A 13,662-nucleotide genomic window follows, 5' to 3' on the forward strand; every position below is an offset into this window, starting at 1 on the left:
TTGTGTTGTAACAATTGTAATTCAACAGTAGAACAACAGGGGTTAACGTGAGATGAATATTAGAACTAATCCTGTGGTGTGGTACACCTGTAATTGACTTTGGGTAACACAGTGTCAAAGTACAGTGAAAGGTAGGCTTGGGGCCTGCTTAAACTCAGTCTTTTATTAGGCTCCCCTCTGTGGGACTACAGGTCCCAGCAACACTGTGTTAAATGTCTAGGTGTATAAAGGTGTGTCAGGAAAACTGTGGGCAGCAGCCCTCTCACCAAACTGGATCTGAAGAATGGAACAGCTCCGCTCAGGTGCACTCAGTCTTGCTTGTAGCCGGCTGGCTCGGTCACACCGCTTCGCTCTGCAAGATGAATCGTGTCCCTCTGGTGGCTCCGACAGGTGTCTCTGGATCCTTCCCAATCCGGTCACAAAGTCCTTCCAGCAATCAGGTAACAGACAGAGTCTTTAGTTCCGCTCCGCAGTGGCTGTAGGCCTCGCTCTCTGGAGACCTCCTCACAGGTCCTTACAGGCAGGCCATGCGTCCAGAAGAGAAAGAAAATGGCCATGTGTGTGCTTTCATTGCCTACCCAGCATGCAGTTCAGTCCTGAAGAATCATGGGTAGATCACCTGCCATTCTGGGTAGGTAGGTCATAGCAAAAATTTAAACATCAGTCACTTCCTGTTATGTTTCTAGTGTTATAGAAAAGAAAATACTAAGAGTCCATTTCTTGTATTGGCCACTAGATGGTGCCAAATACTAAGCTATAACAGTCCTCACCTGTGTCCATCATTTGAGCCTCACCAGTGCATCCTCACTTGTGTCCATCATGCAGCCTCACCTGTGTCCATCATGCAGCCTCACCCATTAAGCCTCACCTGTGTCCATCATGCAGCCTCACCCAAGCAGCCTCACCTGTGTCCATCAAGCAGCCTCACCTGTGTCCATCATGCAGCCTCACCCATTAAGCCTCACCTGTGTCCATCATGCAGCCTCACCTGTTTCCATCGTGCAGCCCCACCTGTGCAGAGGGGGAGGCCAGAACATTACAGCGGAAGACGTGTGGAGGAAGAGGAGATCCAGCTTGATCACAGAGCGGGGTTTACCCGCTGTAACAGCTTTACATTACAATTGAAGTCCTGTCTGTCACAGGTGCGGGGTCAGGAGGGCGGGGCTGTGTGTGATGGCGCGCGGACTTCAATTGTAATGTAAAGTTGTTACAGCGTGTAAACTCCGCTCTGTCATCAAGCCGGATCTCCTCTTCCTCCACAAGTCTTCCGCTATAATTATCCGGCCGCCCCCTTCTGTTCCTCCACACTCTCTCTGGGGGAATGGCTCCCGTTCACCCCCTCCCCCCCCCCCCAACAGCGGTGCTCACCCCTCGCAAAATGCGAGTAGGCGAGTGGAACATTTGAGGGCTGTGTGTATATATATATTTTACATTTCATACATACCTCTAACAACCTTCTATACACTCTCACTACTATCATATCCCAATCTTACTTATTCCTTTGGCTGCTGCCAGTCACCTATTTATCGACTAATCTTTCATTCCTATCCACAGGTACACGTTACATCTTATGATATCTTTGTATCCCTCCTCTATGCTCATACATTATTTTCTCATAGGGTATCACTTGATCAACTGTTTTCAACCATTGGTTTACACACCAAGGGGGTTCCACCTACATCCACCTTACCGCTATTTGCTTCCGTGCCAAAAATAATTTTTCCTGCAGTAAGATTTTAATATATCTAGGCCATATCTCGTCTTCCAATAGCCCCAGCAGGCATACCTCCACATTACATGGGATTGCCCATCACATTCGACAGCTTTCCTATTGCCCTGGTTCCAATACCTTAAAGTGTGGTCGCAATTCCATATTAAATGTAGGAAATCTGCTGCTTCTTGATGACATCGCAGGCAGTTCGATGTAGCCCTACGCCCCATTCCAAATAGTCTACTTGGGCTAATGCCTTGTACACACGGTCAGACATTCCAACAACAAAATCCGTCGGATTTTGTCCTAAACTGGTGTTGCATACACACGGTTGGACAAAGTTGTCGGAAAATCCGATCTTTCGGAACATGATGATCGTTTCGTTACAACGGGACTACGTTGAGGCTACTAGCCAATAGCTTTGGTCTCGTAATTTGATCTGCGCATGTGTGGCACTTTGTCCGATCGGAATTCTCTACAAACGATCGGAAAAAGTCCAATCGGATTTTTTTTTTTGTTAGAAAATTTGAGATCCTGCTTCCAAATTTTTTTCCGTCAGAATTTCCGACGGAAAAAGTCTGATACGTTATCTTTTTTTTCAAATATAATCTTTATCCCGGCACAAGAATGGGTCATGCCGCACTTAAACTGATACGTTATCTTAATTTGAAATACTTGGCTTCATCTGGGTGTAGTTAATTTCTGAAACATCCTCACAGCACTGACATCATATTCAATTTCCTATATGTGGTAATGGATATCAATTTAAAATATACCCTCTTGGTATACCCTGTTTCCCCTAAAATAAGACCTAGCGTGATTGTCGACGATGGCTGCAATATAAGCCCTACCCCCCAAATAAGCCCTAGTTAAAGTCCTTCTATGTCTTATTCTCAGGGTAGGGCTTATTTTTGGGGAAAGAGGATGGGGTTTATCTGGGTGGTAGGGCTTATATTGCAGCCATCACCGACACTCATGCTAGGTCTTATTTTAGGGGAAACAGGGTAGAACATTTATTTGCACTACACATCCTCTCCACGTTGTCCTTGGCATTCTCCTCTGCCACTCATCACCACCCACTTCATGGTTGAAGTCAACGTCCTTCAATCCCTTTCTCTGAGCACAGGCTATCATGGACCCGCCCCTTTGGGGTACACTACCAATGCTGGATTGGGTTCACAGTACTGCAGCACTAAACACTTCTCATGCATCATTCATGGGCAATGTTCAGTGCTGAATTAACCACTTAAGCCCAGGACCATTTTGCTGGCCAAAGACCGGCACTGCGTCGCCAAACATCACCTATTTAAAATTGAAAATTGGTGGCCTGAGGAGTACATATCTGAGGGAGCGCAAGAAGGTACTGGAGTCCATGAAATCTGGAGCTGCAGCAGGTGACGTTTATGTCCCCAGGCTGTGGTACTATAAGAGGCTGCATTTTCTGTCAGACCAGACTGATGTCAGGGAATCCCTCTCCACTCTTCCTTCCACTCTTCCTTCTACGCTTCGTTCCACCCCTGCTGAGGCTTCTGATGCCCAACCTGGGCCTTCCAGTCAGGAAGGTGTGGAGGAGCCCAGCTTGAGCCAGGTATAGTATTGTTCTACATATTTTTGGAGTAAAAATGTATGATGTTGATTTTTGCTCACTAATTGATGATTTTATAAAGTTTTTTACATATCAATAGACAGTAGTGGCCAAAATATTTGGGCCAAGAATGAAAAATGCTGGACTTAGAATGATAATCTTTTCTATTTGTTAACAATTTTCAACAGTCAAGAGCAGGAAATTGTGTGTGTTTGATGAACCAAAAAAACTAAAACTATGTCCCTTTTTTATACACAGGAAGACCTCAGCCAGGAGGAGGGCGTGGAATGTGGCAGCCAGGAGCAGGTAGGGGTAATTGGCAGCCAGGAGGTGGGCAGGCCTAGTAGCCTGACTGAATCACAGCTCCCTCCACTCTGCCTTCCACCCAAAAGGGCCAGAAAGGGGGGGGAATGTGGAGGAGTCGGCACCCAGGCTGATTGGGGAGGCTTCTGCCACCCTCAAAGCCACCCCCACTTATCAAGAGGCCTTTGCCGCCTTGCAGGGGCGTACCTAGAGCATTTGGCACCCGGGGCGGATCCTATATCTGGCACCCCCCCCCCCATTAAAATTTAAAAAATACCCCACTGTGCCCCCTGCATCCTTCAATTTCTCTTTGTCACTACTGCGTACCCCCTCTCCACAACTGCACCTCTGGACCCCTTTACATTACACAGCACCCTGCATCTCTGGGCCCCTTTACATAACACAGCACCCTGCATCTCTGGGCCCCTTTACATTAAACAGCACCCTGCATCTCTGGGCCCCTTTACATTACACAGCATCTCTGGGCCCCTTTAGATTACATAGGACCCTTCCCTTCTGGACCCCTTTACATTACATAGCACCCTGAACCTTTGGACCCCTTTACATTACACAGCACCCTGCATCTCTGGACCCCTTTACATTACATAGCACCCTGCCCTCCTGGACCCCTTTACATTACATAGCACCCTGAACCTCTGGAGCCCTTTACTTTACACAGCACCCTGCATCTCTGGACCCCTTTACATTACACAACACCCTGCAGCTCTGGACCTATTTACATTACACATCATCCTGGACCTCTTTACATTACACAACACCCTGCACCTCTGGACCCCTTTACATTACACAAGACCCTGTACCTCTGGACCCCTTTACATTACACAACACCCTGCATCTCTGGGCCCCTTTACATTACACAGCCCCCTGCATCTGGGCCCCTTTACATTACACAGCCCCCTGCACTTCTTGGCCCCTTTACATTACACAGCCCCGTGCACTTCTTGGCCCCTTTACATTACACAGCCCCCTGCACTTCTTGGCCCCTTTACATTACACAGCCCCCTGCACCTCTGGACCCCTTTACATTACACAACACCCTGATCCTCTAGACCCCTTTACATTACACAACACCCTGCACCTCTGGACCCCTTTAAATTACACAGCCCCCTGCATCTCTGGGCCCCTTTACATTACACAGCCCCTTCGCCTCTGGGCCCCTTTACATTACAAAACACCCTGATCCTCTGGACCCCTTTACATTACACAACACCGTGCAGCTCTGGACCCCCTGCATGTTACACAGACCCCCTCATTCAGTGTAGCCCCCATTCAGTGCAGACTCCCTCTTCAGTGTAGCCCCCCGTTCAGTGCAGACTCCCTTCAGTGTAGCCCCCATTCAGTGCAGACTCCCTTTTCAGTGTAGCTCCCCGTTTAGTGCAGACTCCCTTCAGTGTAGCCCCCGTTCAGTGCAGCCCCCCTCTTCAGTGTAGCCCCCGTTCAGTGCAGCCCCCCTCTTCAGTGTAGCCCCCATTCAGTGCAGCCCCCCTCTTCAGTGTAGCCCCCGTTCAGTGCAGACTCCCTTCAGTGCAGCCCCCCCCTTCAGTGCAGCCCCCCTATTCAGTGTAGCCCCCCTATTCAGTGTAGCCCCCCTCTTCAGTGCAGCCCCCCCATTCAGTACCTCAGATCAGCGCGGCGGCACATGCTCAGCAGATCCCCTTCCCCTGTTTACACATAAACAGAGATAAGGGGGAGGTGGCTGCTCGGCTGTGCCTGCCTGTGTGACATCCGTGATCGCACAGACAGACAGCCCGCGGCCGCGAGAGGAGGGGATGGAAGGTGCACCTGTGTCACCCTGCACCCCCCGCACACCCCCCCCCCTTGCATCACAATGATAGCTAAGCTCGCCTCTCCTCTCCTTGCGCCTGTCACTGTGCTGCCGCCTAATCCCGCAGCGCTGCCACCGCTATAATCGCGGAGGGGGTGCCAGCCTGACACCCCCCCCAGTGTGTAGTACCCGGGGCGGCCCGCACCCCCCGCCCCCTACTTAGTACGCCTCTGCCGCCTTGCCTGTAAACTACACGAAATGGAGGAGGGGCAATGCCTCATGTGGGAGGAAATCATTCTCAAAACTCTAAATAAGGGGTTGTTGGGCCAAATTACACCAAAAACACACCTGTGTGATTTGGACCATGCTCCTCCTCCTCCTTCTGCCACACCTCCAATGCCACAGCCTGGAAGGAAGCGTGGAAGGAAGACCAGAGAGTGATGACCTGGATTAAGTCTGGTCTGACATAAGATACAGGCTCTTGTATGATCACAGCCTGGGGACATAGATGTCATCTGCTGCTGTTCCTGATCTCTTGGACTTCTGGACCAGACTGTATTCCCTTAGATATGGACTCCTCAGGCCACCAATTTTTTGCTTTAAATAATTGATGTCTGCCCTGGGGGCCAAAGGCTTTGCCAACTTCCCCAGTTTCTCCAGCGTTGCCTCCCTCTTTATTTGATTATGACACCTAATAATAAAGGTTTTTTTTGGTTAGAAATACTTGCCTATGTGTTTTACTTCAAACAGGACAGTTTATTTGTGAGTAGGCAGGTACATTTCAAAAATACAAAGTCAAATTAATAACAAGGGGCACCAACACCAAACAACCTCCTCGAGATTAAAAAAATAAAACAATAAAATAAAAAGATAATAATGGTGTTGTGGTAAGTTGATACACAAAACACACCAAAACAATTACGAAGATGAGCAAAATGTAAAAAAAAAAAAAAAAAGGAGATCTTGATTAAAAATCAACCACAAAATTTAAACAAAGAAAATATATATAAAAAAAAAAAATGATTTGTGAGATCTGACGAATAAAAATATTCTATTCATCAAATCAGGAAAAAGAATAAAGAAAAACAACTTCATTCTTATAGCATTATAAAGAAAAAGAGAATGCGCTGCATTAAACAATTTTTAACATTGCAGCGTGACGAATGTGCTATATCGATTACGAACGCTAGTTTTACCTGACCGATCACTTCCGTCTCAGAATTTATTCTGAGCATGCGTGGCACTTTGTCCGTCGGACTAGGCTACACACAATCGGAATTGACACGATCGGATCATGTTGTCGGAAAATTTGAGATCCAGCTCTCAAACTTTGTGCGTCGGAAATTCCGACGGAAAAAGTCCCATGGATCCGATCGCACATTTTCTGTCGGAAAATCCGACCGTGTGTCCAAGGCATAAGACTAAAACTAGATTGAAATTTGCTGTTCAATTAACACTGGACAACACTGAAGAAATTACACTTCCTACAACGTAAAGTAGTGAGTGTACAGCTTGTTTAACCCCTTCATGCCGACCGTACACAAATTTGCGTTCATGGCTTTAAGGGGTTATACCGGGGAGATATGCAGCTGCAGGCATCACCCCGGTACTGTTTTTCTTTTTTCTGAAGACAGTCAGCTCTTTAGAGCTAACAACCGATGCAGCTAAAAGCCATTCGGCTGTTATCCTAAAGCAGTGGGAGTGGTCGTCCCCCACTGGGAGACCCGAACCACCAGCCGGCGCATTCGCCGGCTGTGTGGAGACCTGAAGGAAGCCGGATTCGACTCCGATTGGGTCTCCGATGTAAAATCCCGGAAGCGACGTCACGTCCGGTTTATTCGGCTGCCAATGGTGTTGATTTGAAAAAAATAACAGTATTTAGAATCGCCGTTTTTGGTGATCTGAATACTTTTAAGTACAAAGGAGGGATTTGGGTTCTTTTAGACCAGGGCTCGACAAACCCCAGGCGCCAGGTCGCCAATGCGACCAGAAATCGCGACCTGGCGCCTAAGCTGCCACCAGCCCACTCACTATCGATGCCCCAGACATGCAGCAGCATTAACACTGACTGCCGTCCTCCTCCCTCCTTCACACTCTGCAGCACCGCGCTGTGTGTGAAACTGACACGCAATGGAGAGAGGAGGATCTGTCAGCCTGATGTCGGGGTGGGCGGGACCTGGCCGGGGTGGGGGCGGGACCCAGCAAGCTATCAAACACCAGCCAATGGGATCTGGGCGGGCCGCTACGTGTATGTGGCCCGCCCCTTTTCTTAAGCAGCCCAATCGTTGGCTGGTGTTTGATAGCTGCTGAGTCCCACTCACCCCGCCCGGGTCCCGCCCACCCCGACATCAGGCTGAAATCTGACATATCCACCTCTCTGTTACTTGTCAGTTTCACACCCCGGCAGGGTCCCTTTAGCTCCTCTGTTACATTTCAGTAACAGAGTGCTCCGTGTGAAACCTGCCACCACCAATCAGTGCCACCTGCCACCAATCAGTGCCACCTGCTAGTGCCAACCAGTGCCACCTCCAATCAATACCACCTGCAACCAACCAGTGCCACCTGCCACCACCAATCAGTGCCAGCGCCAACCAGTGCCACCTGCCAGCGCCACCACCAATCAGTGCCACCTGCTAGTGCCAACCAGTGCCACCGCCAATCAATACCACCTGCCACCACCAACCAGTGCCACCTGCCACCAACCAGTGCCACCGCCAATCAGTGCCACCTGCCACCGCCAATCAGTGCCACCGCCAATCAGTGCCAGTACCAACCAGTGCCACCTGCCAGTGCCAACCAGTGGCACCTGCCAGTGCCACCACCAATCAGTGCCACCTGCCAGCGGCAACCAATGCCATCTGCCACTGCCAATCAGTGCCACCGCCAATCAGTGCCACCTGCCACCACAAATCAGTGCCACCTGCTAGTGCCAACCAGTGCCACCGCCAATCAATACCACCTGCAACCACCACCCAGTGCCACCTGCCATCACCCAGTGCCAATCGGTGCCACCATCAGTCAGTGCCACCTGCCAGTGCCGAGTGCCACCACCAATCAGTGCCACCTGCCACCGCTAATCAGTGCCACCGCCAATCAGTGCCACTGCCAACCAGTGCCACCTGCCAGTGCCACCTGCCACCACCAACCAGTGCCACCTGCCAATGCCAACCAGTGCCACTGCCAATCAGTGCCACCTGCCACTACCAATCAGTGCCACCTGCCAGTGCCATCGCCAATCAGTGCCACCGCCAACCAATGCCACCTGCCAACACCAACCAGTGCCACCGCCAATCAGTGCCATCTGCCAGTGACAACTAGTGCCATTGCCAACCAGGGCCACCTGCCATCACCAACCAGGGCCACCTGCCATCACCAACCAGGGCCACCTGTCAGTGCCAATAGTGCCACCTGCCAGTGCCAATAGTGCCACTTGCCAGTTTCAAACCAGTGTCACCTGCCAGTTCCAAACCAGTGTCACCTGCCAATGCCAACTAGTGTCACCTGCCAATGCCAACTAGTGTCACCTGCCAATGCCAACCAGTGTCACCTGCCGATGCCATCTGGCAGTTCCACGTGCCTTCCAGTGGCAACCAGTGCCACCTGCCAGTGCCAGCCAGTTCCATCTGTTGCCAGCCTTACTCTTTCTGGTCAGCCCATACCCCTGATGTAACAGCGTTTCAATGGAGTTATTGACTGGGTGCTCCATTGTGAGTTAGGGATAGGGGGTGAAAATGATTGGCCTTACCCCGGGAGCTGGAAAAAAAACTGGCTCCTAACTTTTTTAACTGGCTCCTAAATTCAAAGCAAATTTGTCAACCCCTGTTTTAGACCTCTGATCGCTCCATAAAGAATACCTTTCACCACCTATTGATGTTTACGTTCCTTGTGACAGCAATAAAAGTGATCAGTTTTTTTTTTTTTCAAAGGGACATGTAAAAAAAACTTTCAAGTGCCCCCGTCCCAGCGTGCTTGTGCAGTAAAGAAAACGCTTACGCAAGTCACGCCCGCAAATGTAAATGGTCTTTGAAGATTGCAGAATTCTAAAGCATGACATGTTTGGTATCTATTTACTTGGCATAACATCATCTTTCACATTATACAAAAAATTGGGCTAACATTACTGTTTAGTTTTTTTTTTAAATTCATAAAAAATGTATTTCTTTCCTCCAAAAAATGCGTTTAAAAAGACCACTGCGCAAATACCGTGTGAGATAAAATATTGAAATTATCCCCATTTTATTTCTTAGGGTCTCTGCTAAAAAAAATATGTATATATAATGTTTGGGGGTTTTAAGTAATTTTCTAGCAAAGAATATGTATTTTAACTTGTAAGCAACAAATTTTAGAAATATGCTTAGGCGTGAAAGGGATAACAGTGTAAATTTGCTGTCCCTTCAAAATAACCCCTGGCAGCAAAAGTGAGTACACCCCTAAGTGAAAATGTCCAAATTGGGCCAAAAGTGTTAATATTTTGTGTGGCCGCCATTATTTTCCAGCACTGCCTTAACCCTCTTGGGCATGGAGGTCACCAGAGCTTCTCAGGTTGCCACTGGAGTCCTCTTCTCCTCCATGATGACATCACAGAGCTGGTGGATGTTGGAGATCTTGCGCTCCTCCACCTTCTGTTTGAGGATGCCCCACAGATGCTCAATAGGGTTTAGGTCTGGAGACATGCTTGGCCAGTCCATCACCTTTACCCTCAGCTTCTTTAGCAAGGCAGTGGTGGTCTTGGAGGTGTGTTTGGGGTGGTTATCATGTTGGAATACTGCCCTGCGGCCCAGTCTCTGAAGGGAGGGGATCATGCTCTGCTTCAGTATGTCACAGTACATGTTGGCATTCATGGTCCCCTCAATGAATTGTAGGCAAAGCAGTTTGGGACTTTAAATGAGGAACGGGTTAGCGCCTCCATCCCGGTATTTAGCACAATAAAGAGGGAAAAAGTGGGACTTTAAAATGAAGCGGCTGAAGTGTGAGGGTCAGAAAAAGGTAATTTAATTGAATTCATAATATGTGATACAAAGTAAATTCATATATATACATACATACATGTGCCATTGTTGGGCACAAAATGTGTTATATGAAGACATCAAGGTGTATGTAAAGACACATAAAGTCAAAAAACATATATAAGCAATAAATAGTATGTGGAGCAACAGCATAGCCTAAAAATGCCTCAGGGCGACATATCCGGTACCTATGTTTGTAATCACATAATGTAAACATAAATGTACTGAATTAATATTAAAAGTAACGTCGGGACGTAGTAAATATCACTGTAGCATCAAATGTAGCTCTACGCGTTTCGTGGATGTATTTTCCACTCATCAGGAGCAGATGCGACAGATACCTGTAAAATATATGGATATGGTAAACCACACTCTGTATAGAGGGGAATAGGTACAGTACATAGAATGCTTTCAAAAGAGATTAACTAAGCATATCTACCATCCCCGGCAGCGAACACAGCAAACAGTAACTGGTCCGTGGTGCGTCGGAGGCGCAGATCGCCCCCCCGGGAGCTGAGGCGGCATATTTGGGTGACGGATATAGTGAACAGGTGCCTGGGTATGAAGATGAATTCCATGTGCTAGCAGTACTGGTATATAGATCATCAAATAGACGTATCTAAAACAAAGTATGTACATGAACGTTAAGTGAGCATGTAAAAGAGATGTAATGAAATAAAAGAGATTGTAAATGTGTGGGGCGAAAAAATAAATCTACAAAAATTACATGATAATGAGAAATAGTGTATGGGAATAAGAGTGTATGGAAATGAAATATAAGAAGAGTGTTAGAACAATGCGGGTGAAAACTAGGGGATGAAGTATAAACATATATGTTGGTTGTGACGTTACTTTTAATATTAATTTAGTACATTTATGTTTACATTATGTGATTACAAACATAGGTACCGGATATGTCGCCCTGAGGCATTTTTAGGCTATGCTGTTGCTCCACATACTATTTATTGCTTATATATGTTTTTTGACTTTATGTGTCTTTACATACACCTTGATGTCTTCATATAACACATTTTGTGCCCAACAATGGCACATGTATGTATGTATATATATGAATTTACTTTGTATCACATATTATGAATTCAATTAAATTACGGTACCTTTTTCTGACCCTCACACTTCAGCCGCTTCATTTTAAAGTCCCACTTTTTCCCTCTTTATTGCCCTCAATGAATTGTAGCTCCCCAGTGTCGGCAGCTCTCATATGGCCCCAGACCATGACACTCCCACCACCATGCTTGTCTTTGTACTCCTCACCTGGTTGCCTCCACACACGCTTCACACCATCTGAACCAAATAAGTTTATCTTGGTCTTATCAGACCCCAGGACATGGTTCCAGTAGTCCATGTCTTTAAGCCCCATGAACACAATTATATTTCCTGCAGATTGTTGTCTTCAGATTTACCAAAACCATATAATACGAGGTAAAACCTTAAAGGGGTTGTAAACCCTCCTGGTTTTTTACCTCAATGCATTCTATGCATTGAGGTGAAAAACCTATTGTGGTGCACCAGGCCAGCCCCCCAGTTTTACGCACCTGAGCCCGTTCGTTCCCACACCGGAGATGAGCACACCCTCTCTGGCCGGTGTCTCGGCTCTTGATTGGATAGATTGATAGCAGCGCAGCCATTGGCTCCTCCTGCTGTCAATCAAATCCAATGGCGTGGGCACAGGGGGCCAAGTCCTGCTGTCCGTGTCTATTAACGCAGCAGCAGGACACGGTAGCGCACCCACACGCTGTGTATGGGGTCTTATGCCGCGTACACACGAGCGGTTTTGCCGTCAGAATAAACTCTGAAGGTTTCTACGACGGAATTCTGACGGAATTCCGCTCAAGCGGTCTGGCCTACACGCGGTCACACCAAAGTCCAACTGTCTAGAATGTGGTGATGTATAACACGTACGACGGGACTAGAAAAAGGAAGTTCAATAGCCAATAGCTTCCGTCTTGCTTCAGAGCATGCGTCGTTTTTGGTCTGTCGGAACAGCATACAGACGATCGGTTTTCCCGATAGGAATTGGTTCCGTCGGAAATATTTAGAACATGTTCTATTTCTAGGTCTGTCAGAATCTTCGAAAAAAAAAGTCAGATGAGGCCCACACACGATCGGAATAGACGTTGAAAAGCTTCTGTTGGACTTTTTCTGGTGGACATTCCGCTCGTGTGTATGCGGCATTAGTCTGCTTGTCTTCAGCAAACTGTTTGCTGTCTTTCTTGTGCATCATCTTTAGAAGAGGCTTCCTTCCGGGATGACAGTCATGCAGACCAATTTGATGCAGTGTGCGGCGTATGGTCGGAGCACTGACAGGCTGACCCCCCACCCCTACAACCTCTGCAGCAATGCTGGCAGCCCTTATACGTCTATTTCCCAAAGACAACCTCTGGATATGACGCTGAGCACGTGACCTCAACTTCTTTGGTAGACCACATTGGGCTGTTCTGAGTGGAACCTGTCCTGTTAAACCGCTGTATGTTCTTGGCCACCATGCTGCAGCTCAGTTTCAGGGCCTTGGCAAACTTCTTATAGCCTAGGCCAGTGATGGCGAACCTTGGCACCCCAGATGTTTTGGAACTACATTTCCCATGATGCATAGCTACACTGCAGAGTGCATGAGCATCTTGGGAAATGTAGTTCCAAAACATCTGGGGTGCCAAGGTTCGACATCACTGGCCTAGGCCATCTTTATGTAGACAAAACAATTATTTTTTTCAGATCCTCAGAGAGTTCTTTGCAATGAGGTGTCATGTTGAACTTCCAGTGACCAGTATGAGAGAAGGAGAGTGATAACACCAAATTTAACACACCTGCCCCCCATTCACACCTCAGACCTTGTAACACTAGCGAGTCACATGACACCAGGGGAGGGAAAATGGCTAATTGGGCCCAATTTAGACATTTTAGGGGTGTACTCAATTTTGTTGCAAGTGGTTTAGACATTAATCGCTGTGTGTTGAGTTATTTTGAGAGGACAGCAAATGTACACTGTTATACAAGCTGTACACTCACTACTTTACATTGTAGACAAGTGTCATTTCTTCAGTGTTGTCACATAAAAAGATAGAATAAAATATTTACAAAAATGTGAGGGGTGTACTTACTTTTGTGAGATACTGTATATATATATATATATATATATATATATATATATATATATATATATATATATATATATATATATTGTATATATAGTGTATATACACATTATCCTAAAAATAAATACAATTATTCAACATCCCCCAGAATATGTCTC

This window comes from Lithobates pipiens, unplaced genomic scaffold, assembly GCF_037356315.1.
Source record: "Lithobates pipiens isolate NorthernLeopardFrog02 unplaced genomic scaffold, aLitPip1_a1.2 Scaffold_28, whole genome shotgun sequence".
Taxonomy (NCBI): domain Eukaryota; kingdom Metazoa; phylum Chordata; class Amphibia; order Anura; family Ranidae; genus Lithobates; species Lithobates pipiens.